The following is a 21,317-nucleotide window of genomic DNA, read 5'->3' as shown; positions in this document are numbered from 1 at the left end:
TAAAAAGTAGACTGTTAGGAGTCACACATCAAGATTCTCTCTGTGCTGTAGTACTTCCGCTTGTTGGTAAGCAGTGGATGGACATGGAGGCAGGTGATTTGCCCTGTCAAGTCTTGATAGTGCTATTAACTCTAAGTCTCTGCAAACCTTTTTGAGCTCATATTGAGAATATCCAAATACTCAGATGGAGTCTCGACTGAAGCATGCAACTTATCTAAACATTTGAAAGGACCAACTGGGAAAAGTGTACCACAGGGGAAACCACAGTACTTTGGAGTTAGATGGGCCTGGGTTTGAATCTTACCTAGAACAAATTATTCATCTTTCTGTTTTCCCCTTTGCAATATGGGTGACGTAATAGTATCATGCCCCATATGTCTGTGTCTGATGAAGAACGAATGTTCAGTAAGTAGAAGTTTCTAAGGAAATGGTCAATCCAATCATATAAGATTGTTCCAATGACTAGTTGAGTATATTTAGTTTTAACGCTGAACTTCCTGGAAAGTTTGATTAGAAATCTGATTGGATATATGTGGGTATGTAGTTTTAATGAAAAAAAAAATCAGCCAAAACCAATATTTGCCTTGATGGGCTGTAATGCTCACTGCAGATACTCGATTTATTGCTTGGATTTATTATTTATTAAATTATGACATTAGCTACATCTTTAATCTTAGAAGTCCTTCGTTGGCTTGAGAGGAGCGATGTGTCTCTCTGGTTTTCTAATCGTCTAATCATGGAGGAATTTGAGTATATAAATAAGATTTCATCAAAGCTATTATTTATTTATTGAATGCTGGGATTTTTAAAAACGTAATTTAGGTATATCATAGAGGCTAAGATAGATTCTATACCACTCAAGTGGTATGTCCTGCTTTTCCTGGAAATTCAGCCAGATTTTGCCTCCCAGCATCACTTTGCAGTTAGTTGAGGCCATGTGACTGAATTCTAGCCAGCGGATTGTGAATGAAAATGTTATGCTCCACCATCCTGCTTGCCTGGCTCATTGAAACTTCTATGTGCTTCTCCATGCTCCTTTTTTCCTTCTAGCTGGACTGAGTGCCCATGACCTCAGGGACATCTTGGAAACTACATGTAGAAGATGGAAAAGCCTCTGTCATCTCCATCAATGTAATCTCCAAATAACTACTTAGAAAAGGGACAGCTTACTAACTCCTTCATTGCCCAGTACTATTAGGTGAGTAAGAAATAAACCTCTTTTATATTAGACAAAATATATATTTTGGGGCTTTTTTTGTTCCAACAGTTAGCTTGACCTAACTATTATGTGTATTCTATTACCGTAGACTAGAGAGTGCCTCTAAGTTTTATCTATTCAAATATTCTGCCTTTGTCAGTAACAGGATGTCTGCTGGGTTTCATGAAGAAATTGAGATTGAGGAAAGGCAGAAAGAGGCTTCAAAGAATAGTTAATATATTTCATAGCCACATTTTCTCAGCTGATAGTACTTCATAATGCTAAAACTTCTTCTCAAGTTCTTTGAGATCGTTTCCCTTTGTGCCTGGTACGGAACTGTCCATATTACTCATATGAGTGAAAATTACCATTGAGGTTGCTTCTGTCTGTTTGGGATGATATAAAGAACAGTTACCAAGATCAAAGTAGAATTTCTGGCTGAGAGAAAAAAAGTGATTTAGAGATAGGGAGAGAGAGCAAGTGGGAGTTCACTAGGTATTGACTGTGTGCTAAGATGGTGACAGCTGAGTGAAAACCCAAATGTTAAAAAAGTACTTTCACGATACTGAATGCTGGGTGCATTGTCAAGGAAGAAGGGTGAGGCCTTGACACAGATCAGGTATGTGACATTGGCAAATCACTAAAATTCTCTGGGCTGGGTTTTCTAATCATGAAGGGGGATCTGATCAGATAATTTCTAAGATGGCTTTACTCCAAATATTTGACCCCAAGCCATATGAGTAAAAACTTAATGTGCTGATAGCCATATATTGGTGCTGTAGTGTAATAAACAGGTGAATCCCCCATCTTCTCCCTCTTCTTCCACAAATACTCCATGGCTCATTAATATACAGGCACAATATAATTTTTCAGGGCTTGGTGGTGATGCTCAGTGACATCTTGTGCTGATCCACACAGGCAGGGCATCTGGGGCAGCTACATTCAATTTTAAATAAAACAAAGCAAAGTAGCAGCTGTTTGGCATTAGAGGGAATTTTAAACCTGTATTCTGATTCCACCAAGGGAAGAAACAAACAAAAATGAATAACATTTTAAGCCAGTGAGTCTGAAATATTTAATGCCATCTGCATTCACTCAATAAGTGGCCATCACCTGCAATGTACTCTCATTTTCCTTTAAAATCAGAATTGACAATAATGTACGATAGGATAAAAGATGCATTGGCATTCAAAATACTGAATTCTTAGTTCATTTTCAGTGTTTTTGCCATAATTATGAGTTATTCGTCTAAGTCCGTCTTCCATTATAGCTAAAAACATCATAACAGGAGATTCAAATTCTACATGGTGGGAGCAAAAGTGGATCTTGTTTTTCTGTAGCAACATGGTTGAACTTCATAGTGAAGTTTGAATCTGACAGCATTCATGCTCAAATGTCCAAGCCCTGCATTTCTGATACCATGGAAGCACAAGCATGCTGTGTGATATTGTGCAGCATTTGATCCTGCCTGACTTCTGCGTCTCTGGTTATCAACAAAGATATTTATAACTGCCTTATGCCAATGTAGTTTTTAAAGCTGGGTAATATCACTGTAAGATGGTCACATTTATCTTGAAAGCCAAGGTAGGGTACCATGTGTGCTTCCTGCACTACTGTCTCCTTGTTCCTTTTATTTTTTCCTAACTCATTCATTCATTCATTGAACAAATATTTCTTGAGAGGTGGCCATATACTAGATATTTTAGTAAGTGTTGGAGATACAGGGGCAAATAGGATAGACCTATTCCCTGTCTTTACCATCTAGTGCAGAAAATAGACACTGAGCAATTAGTTACAGGGATAATAAATGAAGAGTTTGCAAAGCAAGAGAGAGAGGCTGAGCCTTAAGGGCTGGGTGGAAATTAGTCAGACAAAGAGGGTAGAGAGGGCATTTGAAGAGGTAAGGGCAGCTCCAGCAAGTAAATTTATGCGGAATGTATTCAGTAAACATACGTGTGATCCCTTCAGGGGCTTTGGTGTCTGTGTCTTGTTGGAGTATGAGAACAAGTCAGTGGGTTCAGGACATGAGCCTGGAAGGACCGGCAGCAGTCTGATCCCAGATGCTCTGATGTGCCGTTTTGGGGAGACTATATCTGGTAGATAAACATCATTGAAGGGTTAAACAGGAAAGTCAGATGATCTTATTATCTTTTATAAGACTCAGTGGCAGGGAAATTGGATTTGAGGGAATGGACAAGAGAGCAGGACTTTCATAAGAAGCTTTATCTCTACTGTGGAAGCAGTCACAGATCTACACATGCTTCTGTCTGATGGAAGGGCTGTCCGTGAGCCTCTTCTAATTTGTGCTGGGTGGTATCCACCCATATTTCAATGCCCATCCTAAATACCACTCAGTACCACTCCCTTGGTGGACCTTCACTCTCAGAATTTGCCTCTTCATTTGAAATTCTTTTTTTTTTAATTCCTCACCCACCTCCTACCTTTTTCCCAGAGTCCCCAAAGTCCATTATATCATTCTTTTTTTTTTTTTTTTTTTGAGACAGAGTCTCGTTTTGTCGCCTAGGCAGGAGTGCAGTCGCATGGTCTCCGCTCACTGCAACCTTCGCCACCCAGGCTCAAGCAATTCTTTTGCCTCAGCCTCCCAAGTAGCTGGGATTACAGGCATGTGCCACCACGCCCAGCTATTTTTTTTTTTTTTTTGTATTCTTAGTAGAAATGGGGTTTCACCATGTTGGCCAGGCTGGTCTCAAACTCCTGACCTCAAGTGATCCACCCACCTCGGCCCCACCACAAAGTGCTGAGATTACAGGAGTGGAGCCACTGTGCCCGGACCACCATTATATGATTCTTATGCCTTTGCTTCCTCATAGCTTATCTCCCACTTATATGTGAGAACATATGATATTTGGTTTTCCATTCCTGTGTTACTTCACTTAGAATGACAGTCTCCAGTGCAACAGAGCAAGACCCCATCTCAAAAAAAAAAAAAAAAAAAAAAAGAATGATGGTTTCCAATTCCATCCAGGTTGCTGCGAATGCCAATATTTAATTCCTTTTTATGGCGAGTAGCATTTCATGGTATATACATACCACAGTTTTTTTTTTATTATACTTTAAGTTCTGGGGTACATGTGCAGAACGTGCAGTTTTGTTACATAGGTATACATGTGCCATGGTGGTTTGCTGCACCCATCAACCCGTCACCCACATTAGGTATTTATCCTAATGCTATCCCTCCCCTAGCCCCCCACCCCCCATCAGGCCCTGGTGTATGATGTTCCCCTCCCTATGTCCATGTGTTCTCCTTGTTCAACTCCCACTTGTGAGTGAGAACATGTGGTGTTTGGTTTTCTGTTCTTGTGATAGTTTGCTGAGAATGCTGGTTTCCAGCTTCAACCATGTCCCTGCAGAGGACATGAACTCATCCTTTTTTATGGCTGCATTGTATTCCATTGTGTATATGTGCCACATTTTCTTTAACCAGTCTATCATTGTTGGACTTTTGGATTAGTTCCAAGTCTTTGCTATTGAAAATAGTGCTGCAATAAACATATATGTACATGTATCTTTATAGCAGAATGATTTATAATCCTTTGGATATATACCCAATAATGGGATTGCTGGGTCAACTGGTATTTCTAGTTCTAGGTCCTTGAGGAATTGCCACACTGTCTTCCACAATGGTTGAACTAATTTACAATCCCATCAACAGTGTAAAAGCATTCCTATTTCTCCACATCCTCTCCAGCATCTGTTGTTTCCTGACTTTTTAGTGATTGCCATACTAACTGGTGTGAGATGGTATCTCATTGTGGTTTTGATTTGCATTTCTCTAATGACCAGTGATGATGAGCATTTTTTCATATGTTTGTTGGCTGCATAAATGTCTTCTTTTGAGAAGTGCCTGTGTATATCCTTCACCCACTTTTTGGTGGGGTTGTTTGTTTTTTTCTTGTAAATTTGTTTAAGCTTTTTGTAAATTCTGGATATTAGCCCTTTGTTAGATGGATAGATTGCAAAATTTTCTCCCATTCTGTAGGCTGCCTGTTCATTCTGATGATAGTTTCTTTTGCTGTGCAGAAGCTCTTTAGTTTAATTAGATCCTATTTGTCAATTTTGGCTTTTGTTTCCATTGCTTTTGGTGTTTTAGACATGAAGTCTTTGCCCATGCATATGTACTGAATGGTATTGCCCAGGTTTTCTTTGAGAATTTTTATAGTTTTAGGTCTTACGTTTAAGTCTTTAATCCATCTTGAGCTGATATTTGTATAAGGTGTAAGGAAGAGGTCCAGTTTCAGTTTTCTGCATATGGCTAGCCAGTTTTCTGAACACCATTTATTAAATAGGGAATTTTTTCCCCATTGCTTATTTGTGTCAGGTTTGTCAAAGATCAGATGGTTGTAGATGTGTGGTGTTATTTCTGAGGTCTCTGTTATGTTTCATTGGTCTATGTATCTGTTTTGATACCAGTACCATGCTGTTTTTGTTGCTGTAGCCTTGTAGTATAGTTTGAAGTCAGGTAGCGTGATGCCTCCAGCTTTGTTCTTTTTGCTTAGGATTGACTTGGCTATGTGAGATCTTTTTTGGTTCCATATAAAGTTTAAAGTAGTTTTCTTCAATTCTGTGACCAAAGTCAGTGGTAGCTTGATGGGGATAGCACTGGATCTATAAATTACTTTGGGCAGTATGGCCATTTTCACGATATTGATTCTTCTTATCTATGAGCATGGAATGTTTTTCCATTTGTTAGTGTCCTCTCTTCTTTCCTTGAACAGTGGTTTGTAGTTCTCATTGAAGAGGTCCTTCATATCCCTTGTAAGGTGTATTTCTAGGTATTTTATTCTCTTAGTAGCAATTGTGAATGGGAGTTCACTCATGATTTGGCTCTCTGTTTGTCTGTTATTGGTGTATAGGAATGCTTGTGATTTTTGCATATTGATTTTGTATCCTGAGACTTTGCTGAATTTGCTTATTAGCTTAAGGAGAATTTGGGCTGAGATGATGGCATTTTCTAAATATACAATCATGTCATCTGCAAACAGAGACAATTTGACTTCCTTTCCTCCTATTTGAATAGCCTTTATTTCGTTCTCTTGCCTGATTGCCCTCGCCAGAACTTCCAACACTATGTTGAATAGGAGCGGTGACAGAGGGCATCCTTGTCTTGTTCTGGTTTTCAAAGGGAATGCTTCCATTTTTTGCCCATTCAGTAGGAAATTGGCTGTCGGTTTGTCATAAATAGCTCTTATTATTTTGAGATACGTTCCATCAATTCCTAGTTTATTGAGAGTTTTTAGCATGAAGGGGTGTTGAGTTTTGTCAAAGGCCTTTTCTGCATCTATTGAGATAATCATGTGGTTTTTGTCGTTGGTTCTGTTTATGTGATGGCTTACATTTATTGATTTGCATATGTTGAATCAGCCTTGCATCTCAGATATGAAGCTGACTTGATCATGGTGGATAAGCTTATTGATGTGCTGCTTGATTCGGTTTGCCAGTATTTTACTGAGGATTTTTGCATTGATGTTCATCAGGGATATTGGCCTGAAATTTTCCTTTTTTGTTGTGTCTCTGCCGGGTTTTGGTATCAGGATGATGCTGGTCTCATAAAATGAGTTAGGGAGGATTCCCTCTTATTCTATTGTTTGGAATAGTTTCAGAAGAAATGGTACCAGCTCCTCTTTGTACCTCTGGTAGAATTCAGCTGTTAATCCATCTGGTCCTGGACTTTTTATGGTTGGTAGGCTGTTAATTACTGCCTCAATTTCAGAACTTGTTTTTGGTCTATTCAGGGATTTGACTTCTTCCTGGTTTAGACTTGGGAGGATGTATGTGTCCAGGAATTTATCCATTTCTTCTAGGTTTTCTAGTTTATTTGCATAGAGGTGTTTATAGTATTCTCTGATCGTAGTTTTTATTTCTGTGGGATCAGTGGTGATATCCCCTATATAATTTTTTATTGCATTTATTTGATTCTCCTCTCTTTTCTTCTTTATTAGACTGGCTAGCGGTCTATTTATTTTGTTGATCTTTTCAACAAACTAGCTCGATTCATTGATTTTTTGAAGGGTTTTTCACGTCTCTATCGCCTTCAGTTCTGCTCTGAGCTTAGTTATTTCTTGTCTTTTGTTAGGTTTTGAATTTGTTTGGGGCATTTAGCCCATTTACATTTAAGGTTAATATTGTTATGTGTGAATTTGATCCTTTCATTAAGATGCTAGCTGGTTGTTTTGCCCATTAGTTGATTCAGTTTCTTCATAGTGCTGATGTTCTTTACAATTTGGTATGTATTTGCAGTGGCTAGTACTGGTTGTTCTTTTTCATGTTTAGTGCCTCCTTCAGGAGCTCTTCTAAGGCAGGCCTGGTAGTTATAAAATCTCTCAGCATTTGCTTGCCAGTAAAGGATTTTATTTCTCCTTTGCTTATGAAGCTTAGTTTGGCTGGATATGAAATTCTGGTTTGAAAATTCTTTTCTTTAAGAATGTTGAATATTGGCCCCGACTCTCTTCTAGCTTGTAGGGTTTCTGCAGAGAGATCTGCTGTTAGTCTGGTGGGGTAACCTGACCTTTCTCTCTGGCTGTGCTTAACATTTTTTCCTTCATTTCAACTTTGGTGAATCTAACGATTATGTGTCTTGGAGTTGCTCTTCTCAAGAAGTATCTTTATGGTGTTCTCTGTATTTCCTGAATTTGAATGTTGGCCTGTCTTGCTAGGTTGGGGAAGTTCTCCTGGATAATATCCTGAAGAGTGGTTCCATTCTTCCCATCACTTTCAGGTACACTGATCAAACGTAGGTTTGGTCTTTTCACATAGTCCCATATATCTTGGAGGCTTTGTTCGTTCCTTTTTATTCTTTTTTCTCTGATCTTGTCTTCTCGCTTTATTTCATTAAGTTGATCTTCTTTTTTTCTTATTGTTCCATTATATATATATGTAATTTTTTATTATACTTTAAGTTATAGGGTACATGTGCACAACGTGCAGGTTTGTTACATATGTATACATGTGCGATGTTGGTTTGCTGCACCCATTAACTCGTCATTTACATTAGGTATATCTCCTAATGCTATCCGTCACCCCTCCCCCAATCCCACAACAGGCCCCGGTGTGTGATGTTCCCCTTCCTGTGTCCATGCGTTTTCATTTTTCAATTCCCACCTATGAGTGAGAACATGCAGTGTTTGGTTGTTTTGTCCTTGAGATAGTTTGCTGAGAATGATGGTTTCCAGCTTCATCCATGTCCCTACAAAGGACATGAACTCATCTTTTTTATGGCTGCATAGTATTCCATGGTGTATATGTGCCACATTTTCTTTCATTAAGTTGATCTTCAATCACTGATAGCCTTTCTTCCACTTGATTGATTCGGCTGTTGATACTTGTGTATGCTTCATGAAGTTCTCATGCTGTGTTTTTCAGTTCCATCAGGTCATTTATGTTCTTTTCTACATTGGTTATTCTAGCGAGCAATTCGAATAAACTTTTTTCAGGGTTCTTAGCTTCCTTGCCTTGGGTTAGAACATGCTCCTTTAGCTTGGAGGAGTTTGTTATTACCCACCTTCTGAAGACCACTTCAGTCTATTCGTCAGACTCATTCTCCATTCAGTTTTGTTCCCATACTGGTGAGGAGTTGTGATCCTTTGGAGAAGAGGCATTCTGGTTTTTGGAATTTTCAGCCTTTTTGCACTGGTTTCTCCCCATCTTTGTGGATTTATCTACCTTTGGTCTTTGATGTTGGTGACCTTCGGATGGGGTCTTTGAGTGGACGTGCTATCCTTTCTGTTTGTTAGTTTTCCTTCTAACAGTCAGGCCCCTCTGCTGCAGGTCTGCTGGAGTTTGCTGGAGGTCCACACCAGACGCTGTTTGCCTGGAGATCACCAGTGGAGGCTGCAGGACAGCAAAGATTGCTGCCTGTTCTTTCCTCTGGAAGCTTCGTCCCAGAGGGACACCTGCCAGATGCCAGCCAGAGCCCTCCTGTATGAGGTGTCTGTTGGCCCCTAATGGGAGGTGTCTCTCAGTCAGGATACATGGGGGTCAGGGACCCACTTGAGGAGGCAGTCGGACCCTTAGCAGAGCTCAAACGCTGTGGTGGGAAGTCCGCTGCTCTCTTCAGAGCAGTCAGGCAGGGATGTTTAAGTCTGCTGGAGCTGTGCCCACAGCTGCCCCTTCCCCCAGGTGCTCTGTTCCAGGGAGATGGGAGTTTTATCTATAAGTCCCTGACTGGGGCTACTGCCTTTTTGTCAGAGATGCCCAGCCCAGAGAGGAGAAATCTGGCAGTCTGGCCATAGCAGCCTTGCTGAACTTCAGTGAGCTTTGCCCAGTTCCAGCTTCCTGGCTGCTTTGTTTACACTGTCAGTGTAAAATCACCTACTCAAGCTTCAGCAATGGTGGATGCCCTTCCCCCACCAAGCTGCAGTGTCGAGTGAGAATTTCAAGCCAGTGGATCTTAGTTTGCTGGGCTCTGTGGGGGTGGGACTCGCTGAGCCAGATCACTTGGCTCGCTGGCTTCAGCACCCCTTTCCAGGGAAGTGGATGGTTCTGTCCTCCTGGCGATGCAGGCGCCATAGGGGTATGGAAAAACAAACAACAACAACAACAAAAACTCCTGCAGCTAGCTCAGTGCCTGCCCAAATGGCTGCCCAGTTTTGTGCTTGAAACCCAGGGCCCTGGTAGGGTAGGCACCAGAGGGAATCTCCTGGTCTGTGGGTTATGAAGGTCATGGGACAAGCTCAGTATCTGGGCCGGAGTGTGCATGGTTCCTCAGGCTCAGTCCCTCACAGTTTCCTTTGGGTAAGGGAGAAAATTCCCTGACCCCTTGCTCTTCCCAGATGAGGCGACAGCCCACCCTGCTTCTGCTTGCCCTCCATGGGCTGCACCCCTTGTCCAACCAGTCCCAATGAGATGAACCAGGTACCTCAGTTGGAAATGCAGAAATCATCTGCCTTCTGCATCGATCTCGCTGGGAGCTGCAGACCAGAGCTGTTTCTATTCACCCATCTTGCCAGAAATTCTATTTTTTGTCTGTTCTCTTATTGGGCATTTAGTACAACCAACTTGAAAAACTATTTGTTGTGTTTCTCTAGGAACCCTCTTTCCTCTACAAAACTCCTAAAGAATAGATAATTGTCTATATTTCTTCAAATCTTTAGCATCCAGGAAGTACCTTGAATAAATCATCAAGTTTTAGGGCTAAAGGAATCTCAGAAATCATCTAATCCCTTTCATTTGATGGATCAAGAAGTTGAAACCCAGAAAAAAATAAGTGTCTTCCTGGATCTCTCAGCTGCCAGTTTGTTATCTGTTCAGGTATCCAGCAAGATGATTATTTTTGTGGTTGATGACGATGAATTAGATTTCCATGACTTTATTAGAGAAAAATCTTCCTGTTAATGTAGTCTAATGGGTGACATTACTCTTTGAGGATTCAAGGATGAGTCTTATTTATTCATACCCTTTTTATTAATAACAAAAGGCTAAGTTAATGTACTTTGTTTTCCTCCCACGAGAAACCCCAGCAAATTCTACAAAATGTTTGAGCCCCAAAATGAACTCATGCATTCAGTGTAATAGCAGCACTGGCTGGATTAAGCATGTTTTTCTTTCTTCTTCTTCCCCTACCTTTTTAATTTTTTTGAGAACATAGCATAGGTAGACCAGCTCTCAGCTGGAGAATAAAATAAGAAACAATTTTTTCTTCCTAGGCTATGGGTGCCCTCAGTTTATACCACATGTCTTTATAGGCCACCCTCTTATTTTCTATTCTCCCATAAATAATGGTTAAGTCCTTGATAGTGCCTTCAAATGTGGAGTAAAGAATGCAGGCCATGCAAATTGCAAATTATCTGCTCAACTGGGGCACATGGGAATTTGGAGATGACAAATCCTTTACTAAGATCTCCATGCTTAGAATAGGTTGCAAACTCAATACATGCAGAGGTCTCATAAGTAATGCAAATGAGTAAAATCGTCTCAGTTGACACTAGGAACCTGGACAGTGAAAGCCCTAATATGATGATAGCTCCTTCTCAAATCCAGTCATTTGTTGCTATGAGGGAATTTGTACAAATTCTACCCAGTTGTCTGATTTTCCAAGCCAGTGCATAAATCTAGGTTTTTATGTGACATATATCAAATCTGAAATAATGAGCATCGATTTAAAATTTTAAAACTCTATGCAGGCAAATAAATGAACAAAATACTCTTGAAGACTGGCCTGAAGTTCTGTTAGCTTGCAACTTCTTGTTTCAAATGTTCTAGAAAATTTCTTCTAGTTATTAGATATGCAAACTAATCAATCTATTATCAATAGTTTGGTGGTATTTTGCGTGTGTCAAATATTATTTAGGATATTTAAGGGAACTTATAGAAATTAAAGGCATGTTTTGGTCTGCAAAAATCTTTAGTCTAGTTGGATAACATGAAATCACTTATGAAAACATAACTAACAAGTTACAGTGTAAATGCAAAGTGAGGGAGCCTACAAGTGAAATGAAGCCCCTAGACTCCACCCTTTGAGGCCAAGTTATGCCTCACCTATGAGTTACATAATATGCTTTTCAAGCACGTACATCTCTCTGTAAGTCCGTTCAGCTCATTATAGTACAATTAAGAATTAAGAACTTGCTTGAATCTTTTAAAATTCAAAACTTTGAGATCATGACTGTCACAATTTATATTTCGACTTCCCACCCTTAGCACAGTGACTATACATGATAGTGTAAACTAAATGTCTGTTGAATGAATCAATAGCAAATTGAATTTTATAGGAGTAATTGATCATTACAAATGATTCATTAATTGGGAAGGAAATGGTGCAGATGGTAAAGAAAAACTTTGTAGAGAAAGTAACATTTTTAGTTGGACTTTGATGTGAGTGAATAGGATTCCATACGTGGAGAATCCTATGGAGAACATTTTAGATGGGGAACATTACCAGCGAGGTTATAATGAGACTAAATAGACTGATTTGGAATATGGAATTCCATTTTTATACCATAATTTTACTTGAATATGGTTTTGAGATGGTTCATATATTGCATCTCAATGTTATGTGTCCATACTTTTCAGAATATTTCCATCCCAGTTGATTAGCACATTTAGTAATACACCTGTCATCCTCCAGGGAGATGGGGCTGAAGAGGTGGGGTTGTGCTTTGTTGTAATGATAAATTTTTCCTTTATCTACTTCATTAATTGGGAGATGAATACTGAGCAAGGGGAAATGTTTTATTAGCTAGAAACAGTTTTGAATTGCCTATGTGCCTCTTTATAGTGCTGATAGGGGATAATTTTTAGAGCTGGCTAATATGAGAAGCTAATAGCTTTTAGGGATTGGGCTTTATTCTTTCAAGCATTTCCCTATTTTCTGGTTAATTGAATGTGCTCAAGAAGCCCTAGTTGGGAAAATTTATCCCTCTGGGATGGATGGTGCCTCCTCTACATAACACGCCCAACAAGGAATTGGGTTGAGAGAACTAGAATTGAGCTTTCTACAATTTTCTGGGTGCCTTTGTAACGTGGGAATCTTGTCCATAAAATTCTCTGCCCTTGAAATTTTCTTTACCTCTTCTCTGATATCACAGCCTTATTCCAGAAACTTCTTGAAGTTCTTTATAGAGCAAAAGGATAGTTACATATCAGAGTCCAGATCACTGTTAGCTGCAGGCTTTTTCTTAGAGGCTATGACAATAATATTTTAAGAATTCAAAAAAGTAAAATTATCAGCAAGTTTAAAGGCTTATTTTTTTACTGTAATTTTATTTATTCATGTGTATTCCAAGCGATCAATCATTTCTGCCAAGCATCTTGTACTAAATGTGCTAATGAACTAGTGAATCAAATATTTTGAAAGTATGGACATGTATAACATTGATTTTCAATATTTGAATCACACCAACAATCTGCTCAAGGAAAACAACTTTGTAAGGATGGATTTCCATATACTTTATTAATAGTGGGCAGGCAGAACACTTGTGAAATTCATCACTAATTTATTTCCTTTAACTCTCCATATCTTCAATCCTCTAAGTCTTTAGTGACAATATTAGTAATAATGGAATTGTAATATTCATTATCTACTGAGTGCTAATGAAGCCGTTCTTTAGGCTTACCTGAATTATTACCATAAGTAATGCACAGGTTTCTCAGGTTATTTTAAGAAATAGATCGTTGATACTAGTTGAATGCTGGTAGAAAGCAAACAAACAACAAGAAGAAGAAGCAACAGTGAAGGGAAGAATTAAATGGAGAAGAGGGGCAACGCAATGCACTGTGATGCAGAAAATGTAGAAAGGATATGGAAAAATGAGGATTGAGTTCCAATATGCTCTAACTCTAAACTGGGTGAACCCCTTAAACTCTCTGAATCTCACCTTCTTCATCTCTACACCAGGGACAACAATATCTTTGTATCTCTAACAGGAATGTGAACAATTAAGTGGATACAAATATCTGCAAAGCACCCAGCCCAGAGTAGCCCAAGATAATTTGGTTCTCTTTGTCTTTCCACTTCTCTTCATCCTCTGACCCTCTCTTTTTCTTTTCACTGCTCATTTCTTTCTAAAAATAAAGAGATAAATCTGACTTATATATGTAGAAAGGGATGTATTTGATGTGTCAAATAACATATGGTTTCAAAAGAATGACAATGTTAACTCAGTAGACTGACAAGAACAGGCAGTCAGTTTTGTCTGACACCCAAGCTTTCTTATTTTCTATCATAGGTGGAGAGAAAAATGACATTTGTGGAGTGCTTACTATGTACCAAGCATTGTGCTCATCTAATTTAAATCTCATAATAACTACATTAGTCCGTTTTCATGCTACTGTGAAGAAATACCCAAGACTGCGTGTATTAGTCCGTTTTCATGCTGCTGATAAAGACATACCTGAGACTGGGCAATTTACAAATGAAAGAGGTTTAATGGACTTACAGTTCCATGTGGCTGGGGAGGCCTCAGGATCATGGCAGAAGGCAGGAGGAACAAGTCACATCTTTCATGGATAGCAGCAGGAAAAAGAGAGCTTGTGCAAGGAAACTCCCCCTTTTAAAACCATCAGATCTCATGAGACTTATTCACTATCACAAGAACATCATGGGAAAGATCTGACCCCATGATTCAATTACCTCCCACTGGGTCTCTCCCACAACATATGGGAATTCAAGGTGAGATTTGGGTGGGGACAGAGCCAAATCATATCACAGGGTAATTTATTAATATTAAGGAAAGAGGTTTAATTGACTCAGTTCAGCGTGGGTGGGAAGGCCTCAGGAAACTTACAGTCATGGCAGAAGGAGAAGCAAACACGTCCTTCTTCACATGGCGGCTGCAAGGAGAAGTGCCGAGCAAAAGGGGGAATAGCGCCTTATAAAACCATCAGATCTCATGAGAACTCACTCACTATCACTTGAGGGTAACTGTCACCATGATTAATTTACCACCCACTGGTAAATTAAACCACCCTTCCACAACACACAGGGATTATGGGAACTACAATTCAAGATGAAATTTGCGTAGGAACACCAAGCCTAGCCATAATTAATAATTCCGTAAGGTATCAGTGTCTTCATTTTGCAGATGAGGAACTGAAGTGAAGAAAGGTTATTAACTTGTCTGATGTCATGCAGGTAATGAATGCATCAACTGTTATTTGGACCATGTTGGCTATTACTACTAAATCATGCTGTCTGTCTCCGTGGCTCTTAGCTGGTGAGAGAAGTACATGTCAATCATCTGTGGAAGCATATGACTGGTTTGAAAAATTTCCCCCAGTAATTCTGATGTGCCCTTTGGGTGGGAACCTTGACCTGGGATCCCTGATAGTCTCTGCTTGCTCTCCTTTCCAGCCTGGGGAGGGGGAAATACTGACTCTACTCAGTGATCATCAAAACAACCTGCAAATCTGAAGCAACATTATTTATTTTTTAATGGATTTTGAGTCCTTTATGGATGTTTTCTGCATAATGTTTACCAAAGCAAATGCATTAAAGAATTAAAACTTGAGTATAGTATCTTTAGGATCTATTTCAGAATAACAAAAAAATTAAAAATAGAGAACAATGTTTACATCTTTTTTAAGGCAAAAGAAACCTATTTCTTATAGCTTGGCAGAAGAGGTGAGGAGGTAATCATGGGCATTGGTGCTGTTGTTTACTAGCTGAGGTGCCAACGATACCAATCTGTCAAGAAAATGTATAGGATGTTGATCAAGCCTGGAGCCTCTGACACTGAACAACCCACTGGGGACTAAAGATGCCACTCCAATGAGAGAGCGCCTGCCTGATGGTGCACTGCGTCTGTGAGGAGGAATTCTCATCCATCTTCCCACTGAAAAATAGGGCTTTTATTACAGCTGAGAAAAGGGCACGAGAAAATTCCCTTAATCTTCAAAACAGGAGATGCAACCTGAACGTTACATACGTCAGAAACTCTTTTTGAAAGATTATTTCATTTTGTACTTTGACAAACCAAAGCAACTGGCATTTTAAATACAATGAAAATAGTCACCTTTCACTCCAGTCACTATTGAGGGTAGGTCTAAAAAGGCAGATATTTGAATAGAGCAAAGATATGGCTTCAGGCTTCCATGACCTGTATCTTCTCCTTTTTTTCTCCCTCATCAATTCTGTAAGTTGTCTCTAATATCATATATATATATATATACATATATATATATATATACATATATATATATATATATAGCCACCTACTAATAAGTATATAATTGTTGGGTAATTACATTCTTTTGTTGATTGATACTAGACATTGGGAAAAAAAACTCGGACTTGGGCTGCTGTAAGGATACCAACTTCCCAGGAGCTCATGAATTGACATTTGCAGTGCACCTGGGGAGGTGTCACATCATGCCCAGAGCCTAGAGAAAATGACAGGAACATGAGCATCACCTGGAGACAAGATCTTCCTTGTGGGGTGAAGCTAACATTGTTTTACACTTGTTCTTCCTCTCTACCCTATGTAAAAAGCAAAAATACTCTATTTGTTTTGCATATACGTTGTCATGGTGATAGAGGTGAAAATGCAAGATGAGTAGAGTTTGAGAAAATAAGGCAAAGGGTTTTTATCTCTCTACAACTTTGTCTGAAAACATTCTTTTGTTGGGCTTAAGACATGGGATTACCTATGGCCATGTTGCTGGTAGGCATCTTAGGAATCGGACAGTAGGGAATACTAATCATTGGTCTATGATTCCAGAATGGCTAAAGCTTCCAAAAAACAGTGTCTGGGGTAGTCTCTGGAGCTTAAGAATACAGATAAGGCAGTTACTTGTTGTCTGTTGGGTAGAACAACTAGCAGTAATTAAACTCTTTCCTTTTCAGCTAATTTCTTTGATATTGGGGGATTGTGTAATTATTCTCATTATTCTCCCCTGCTCCCACCTTCTCCACTGCCTTTTCCTGATGTTCTTAGGGAGGCACTATGATGATCACTTGAAAGGTTTGCTTCAAGAGTGCACCAAGTTTGTGTAAACTATTCCTCTACCTGCTCACTGCCTCTCCCCCTTCACCTCGTTAACTCCTATTCATGCTTTGGATCTCATTTCAAATGTCATTTCTTGAAGAAAGCCTTCTTGGACATCTCTTTTACCTGGCCCTGCATTTTTCCTTCAGAGTGCTTATAATTAGTAATTATAATTTGTTTGAAAAATGCAATCTCCCCCTCAAGAATACAGGCTCCATGAGGGCAAAGACTGCTCCTGTTTTGTGGACAGTGCACACAGTAAACCACCCAGCGCCTACAGCAGTGTCTGCCACATGGATTCTAGAAATATTTATGGAAGGAGTCAATGAAGTGATGCATTACACCTATTGACCGGTGTTCACCAAATGCTTCACGGCAAGCCCTGTGTTGTGTTCTTGGCAATGCAGGGGATATAAAAGAAGTAGAAGCATGGATCATGTTCCCAAAGAGCTTACAACTGGTTGGGGAAAGACAGTTCTTCAGAGCAGCAATCTTGTGATTTTTAAAAGTGCACTGATGTGTTAAGTCCATTGCTTCAAAAATAGTAAGTATTAATAGAATAATATTAATGTTTTGCCATAGAAGTGTAATAAGAGCAAAATTTACATCATATGTGTAGACACATTTCTATGGCTTATGGCTACATTTATTTTGTCATATTCTACTACCTTCTTTCTAGTTCTTATGAATACAACTATATGATCTTCTTCCTCTCTTGTTCTATCACCATCACTTCTTTGCATTTATTCTGGTCTTGTTTTAGTCCATTTGCGTTGTGATAAAGGAATACTTGAGGTTGGATAATTTATAAAGAAAATAGTTTATTTGGCTCATGTATCTGCAGGTTGTTTGAGAAGCATGGCATCATCATCTGCTTCTGGTAAGGGACTCAGGAATCTTCCATTCATGGTGTAGGGTGAAGGGGCACATCACATAGTGAGAAAGGAAGGAAGACAGAGAGGGGAGGGAGGTGCTACATTCTTTTCAAAAATCAGTTCTTGTGAGAACCAACAGAGTGAGAGCTCACTCATTCCCGGGAAGACAGCACCAAGCCATTCATGAGGGATTCACTCCCTATTCAGACCCAAACACCTCTTACCAGGCCACCTCCAACACTGGGGACTAAATTTCAATGTGGGATTTGAGGGGGTGGCAAACTAACTCTATCCAAACCGCAGAAGGTCTCAATGTGCACTGCTGTGACTGGTGATTTGAAAAGTTGTTTGACAATATTTACCATGATAAATCCAGACAGTTTAGAAAGACAACTATTTATAGGTAGAGGTCTCATTCTTATGTGGGATATAAAATAGTTGATCTAATAGAAGTAGAGAGTAGAATAGCAGTTACCAGAAAATGGGGAGAAGTTGGTCAATGGGTGAAAGTTACGCTTAGATAGGAGGAATAAGTTCTGGTATTCCATTGCACAGTAGGGTGACTATAGGCAACAATAATATATTGTGTACTTCAAAATAGCTAGAAGAGGCTGGGCAAGGTGGCTCACACCTGTAATCCCAGAACTTTAGGAGGCTGAGTTGGGCAGATCACCTGAGGTCAGGAGTTCAAGACCAGCCTGGACAACTTGGCAAAACCCTGTCTCTACTAAAAATACAAAAATTAGTCCAGTATAGTGGTGGTGCCTGTAATCCCAGCTACTCGGGAGGCTGAAGCAGGAGAATTGGTTGAACCTGGGAGGCGGAGGTTGCAGTGAACTGAGATCACACAACTGCACTCCAGCCTGGGCAATAGAGCGAGACTCCATATCAACAACAACAACAACAACAACAACAAAAAATAGCTAGAAGAAAGAATTTTGAATATTCTCATCACAAACAAATGGCAAATGTTTGAAGTGATGGATATGCCAGTTACCCTAATTTGGTCATTATACAATATATATGTGTATCAAAATATCATACTGCACTCCATAGACATATAGAGTTATTATTTCAATGAAATAGAAAATTAAACTTATAAAAGGCAGAAGGAAATAAATTAGAAATTTGTTAAAACCTTGAAAAAGAGTTCGACTTTCTATGCTTTAAAATGAGAGAAGAAATGATAAGAAACAAACCTATGGATTTTAGTTGCGAAAATCTTTAGTTCCTCTATCAGCAAAGTGTTAAGTATAGCTGGCACAGAGTAAATATACCAAAATGTTATTTATTATTATTGTTTTATTATTGTGTTGTAACAATTATAAAGGACATGGTCAAAGTAAAAAAATAAAAAGAACCTAGAGAAACTTTTTAAAAGCAGAAAATACAGCAAAGTATACAGTTAATAATTTTTTCTTAATTTTAAAATATTAGTGACAATAAAGATTGTATATATTCAAGGTGCTTAGTGTGATAATTTGATATATGCATACATTGTGTAATGATTATCAAAATCAAATTAATATACGTGTCCATACCACTCATGCTTTACATTAGATTCCTGAACTTTATCTTATAACTATGTTAGTGTCCTTTGACCAAAATCTCTGCATTTCCCCCAACCCTAAGCTCCTGGCAACCCGTTGTTCTATTCTATATTTCTGTAGGTTTGACTTTTTTAGATTTCACATATAGGTGAGATCATACAGTATTCATTCTTCTGTGTCTAGCTTATTTCGCTTAGCCTAATGTCCTACAGGTGCGTCTAGGTAGTCACAAATGGCAGGATTTCTTGTTCTTTCATGACTAATATTCAGTGTGTGTGTGTGTGTGTGTATAATATGTACATCTGGCATTTTCTTGATCTAGTCATCTGTACATGGACAAGTAGACTGTTTCTTTACCTCGGCTGTTGTAAACAATGCTGCAGTAAACATGGAGGTGTCAATATCTCTTTGAGCTACTGATTCCATTTCCTTTGGGTATATATCCAGAAGTGGGATTGCTAGGGTATATAGTAGTGCTATTTTTAAGTTTTTGAGGAATCTCCATACTCTTTTCCATTCTGCTGTATGATGTCGATAGTTTAAGAGTTCATGCTCTTCATAATTAGACAAAAGTCCTTACATACCGAATGTTCAAAAGAATAAATCCTAGAAAATATACATACAGAAAAAATATTCCATCTCCTTAGGTTGGTATATTAAGTTTAGTGAATAGGATCATACAAGTAATAAAACCATATAAGTTGGAAAGGGATTCGATAGTATACACGAACAATAAACCATGCTAAGAAATCATCACCTAAAACATTGAAAACCCATGTGCTCAGAGAATTTCACCACAGCATTGTTTTTCATATTGGTGAAAAATCAGCATCCACTTACAATTTAACAACAGAGAAATGGTTAAAGTATTTTTTATTTATGTGCCCAATATCACAAAACTTGAAAAAAGTCAGGTACATAATTTTAAGCAACAGTATATACAGATGAGATTAGCTTTGGAGGCAACGTGGCAGTATTTATCATAATTTCAAGTATCCCCTGACCCACTACTTTCACTTCCAGGTATCTGTTTAATACAGTATGTGCACAAAGACAGATGTACAACATACACACTGTTTGTAAGTGTGTTGATTTTAGAGCAAAAAGTAGAAATAACCTAAATATCGGGGTGTGGTTGAATTGAGTTTTGAGTTTTAGCGTGATGGAATGTTACACAGGCAATCAAAAAATGATGTTCCAGTGTGGAAAAATTTCCAAATTATACTGTTAAGTTTAAAAAATCAATTGCTAAATAATATATATGATATGACCTATTTTTATAAAAACAGTACAAGCTATATATGTGTCATTCAAACACATGGCTATGTATAAATCCAGAGAGTAAATTTGAGAAAAACATGCACCAAGATATTTCCAGGTCTGGCCTCTGGGAAGGTAGAAGTTTTGGGAATGAGAGATGAGAAATGATGGAAATTTTCATTTATTACTCATTAGGCACTTCTGAATTTGCTTAAAACAAATAACTTAAAATAATGTATTTATTTCATAACAAAATAATGTAAGAACAAAAACTAAAATGAAAGCAATTATGGTTATTTTACTTCATGAGATTAAGGGCATTTTTTTTTTCTTTTTGTTTTCCTTCACAACTACTAGGAGGTTAGACTCTTTTCATCTTTAAAATTTGGAAATAAAGTTTTTATTAGGTACAGCTTTTCCCCTTGGACAATGGCTTGCAACCTCCGTTTGATAACGAGGATGGGAGGAGGCCCTTGGTTATGCCTGCTGGGATTATAAAATTCCTCTCAACTGGAATAGTTTCAATTTACATAAGATGAAAGTTCACATAATTTCAAACGTTCTTATCCTCTCCTTACTTTTTCTGATTGGGGGCAGAGAGGTTGGGGTAGGGCAGTTGTCACATAACAAGCAATAGGGATTTTCAATTCTCTAAAGGCTGGAGATCACTGCTTTAAGAACTAACCATCTAAGACAGATGACATGTGACACAGCTATAAAAAAAGACAAGTAGACAACTGTACAACTATTGAAAAAATGGAGTATTTACATTATGCATGAATAATATATCTTTGTGCACATCTCCCGGGTGAACTTGTCAAGTTTTCTCTCTCCCGTCTGCTTTGGTGTTTATTTTCAAACCATTTCTGCCCTGGAAAATCTTTTTGTATTACTTTGGACCCTCTGGAAATGGCTATGACATACACTTTTCTCCTATCCAGTGTCTGTAAGGCTTCCTTTCCCTATACTTTTCACTTTCTGATTTGTTAGTTTA

General features: G+C 38.6%; 1 protein-coding gene across 5 annotated transcripts in view; it reads left to right on the top strand.

Moving 5' to 3' along the window:
- Positions 1-21,317, top strand: part of LOC129491748 (putative uncharacterized protein encoded by LINC00269) — a 147,034-nt gene that overhangs the window by 66,520 nt on the left and 59,197 nt on the right. For 4 of the 5 annotated variants that reach the window (XR_010114001.1, XR_010113999.1, XR_010113998.1 and 1 more), the window contains one exon: positions 1,051-1,198. The gene's annotated coding sequence lies outside the window, so the exon portion shown is untranslated. Of the gene's footprint in view, positions 1-1,050; positions 1,199-2,468; positions 2,815-21,317 lie in introns of those variants that run through there. The other variant, XR_010114005.1, reaches the window with a different exon arrangement.

The sequence above is a fragment of the Symphalangus syndactylus genome, chromosome 10, assembly GCF_028878055.3.
Source record: "Symphalangus syndactylus isolate Jambi chromosome 10, NHGRI_mSymSyn1-v2.1_pri, whole genome shotgun sequence".
In the NCBI taxonomy this organism is placed as follows: domain Eukaryota; kingdom Metazoa; phylum Chordata; class Mammalia; order Primates; family Hylobatidae; genus Symphalangus; species Symphalangus syndactylus.
The sequence above is the reverse complement of the archived record's forward strand: the minus strand, read 5'-3'. Positions and strand labels throughout refer to the sequence as shown.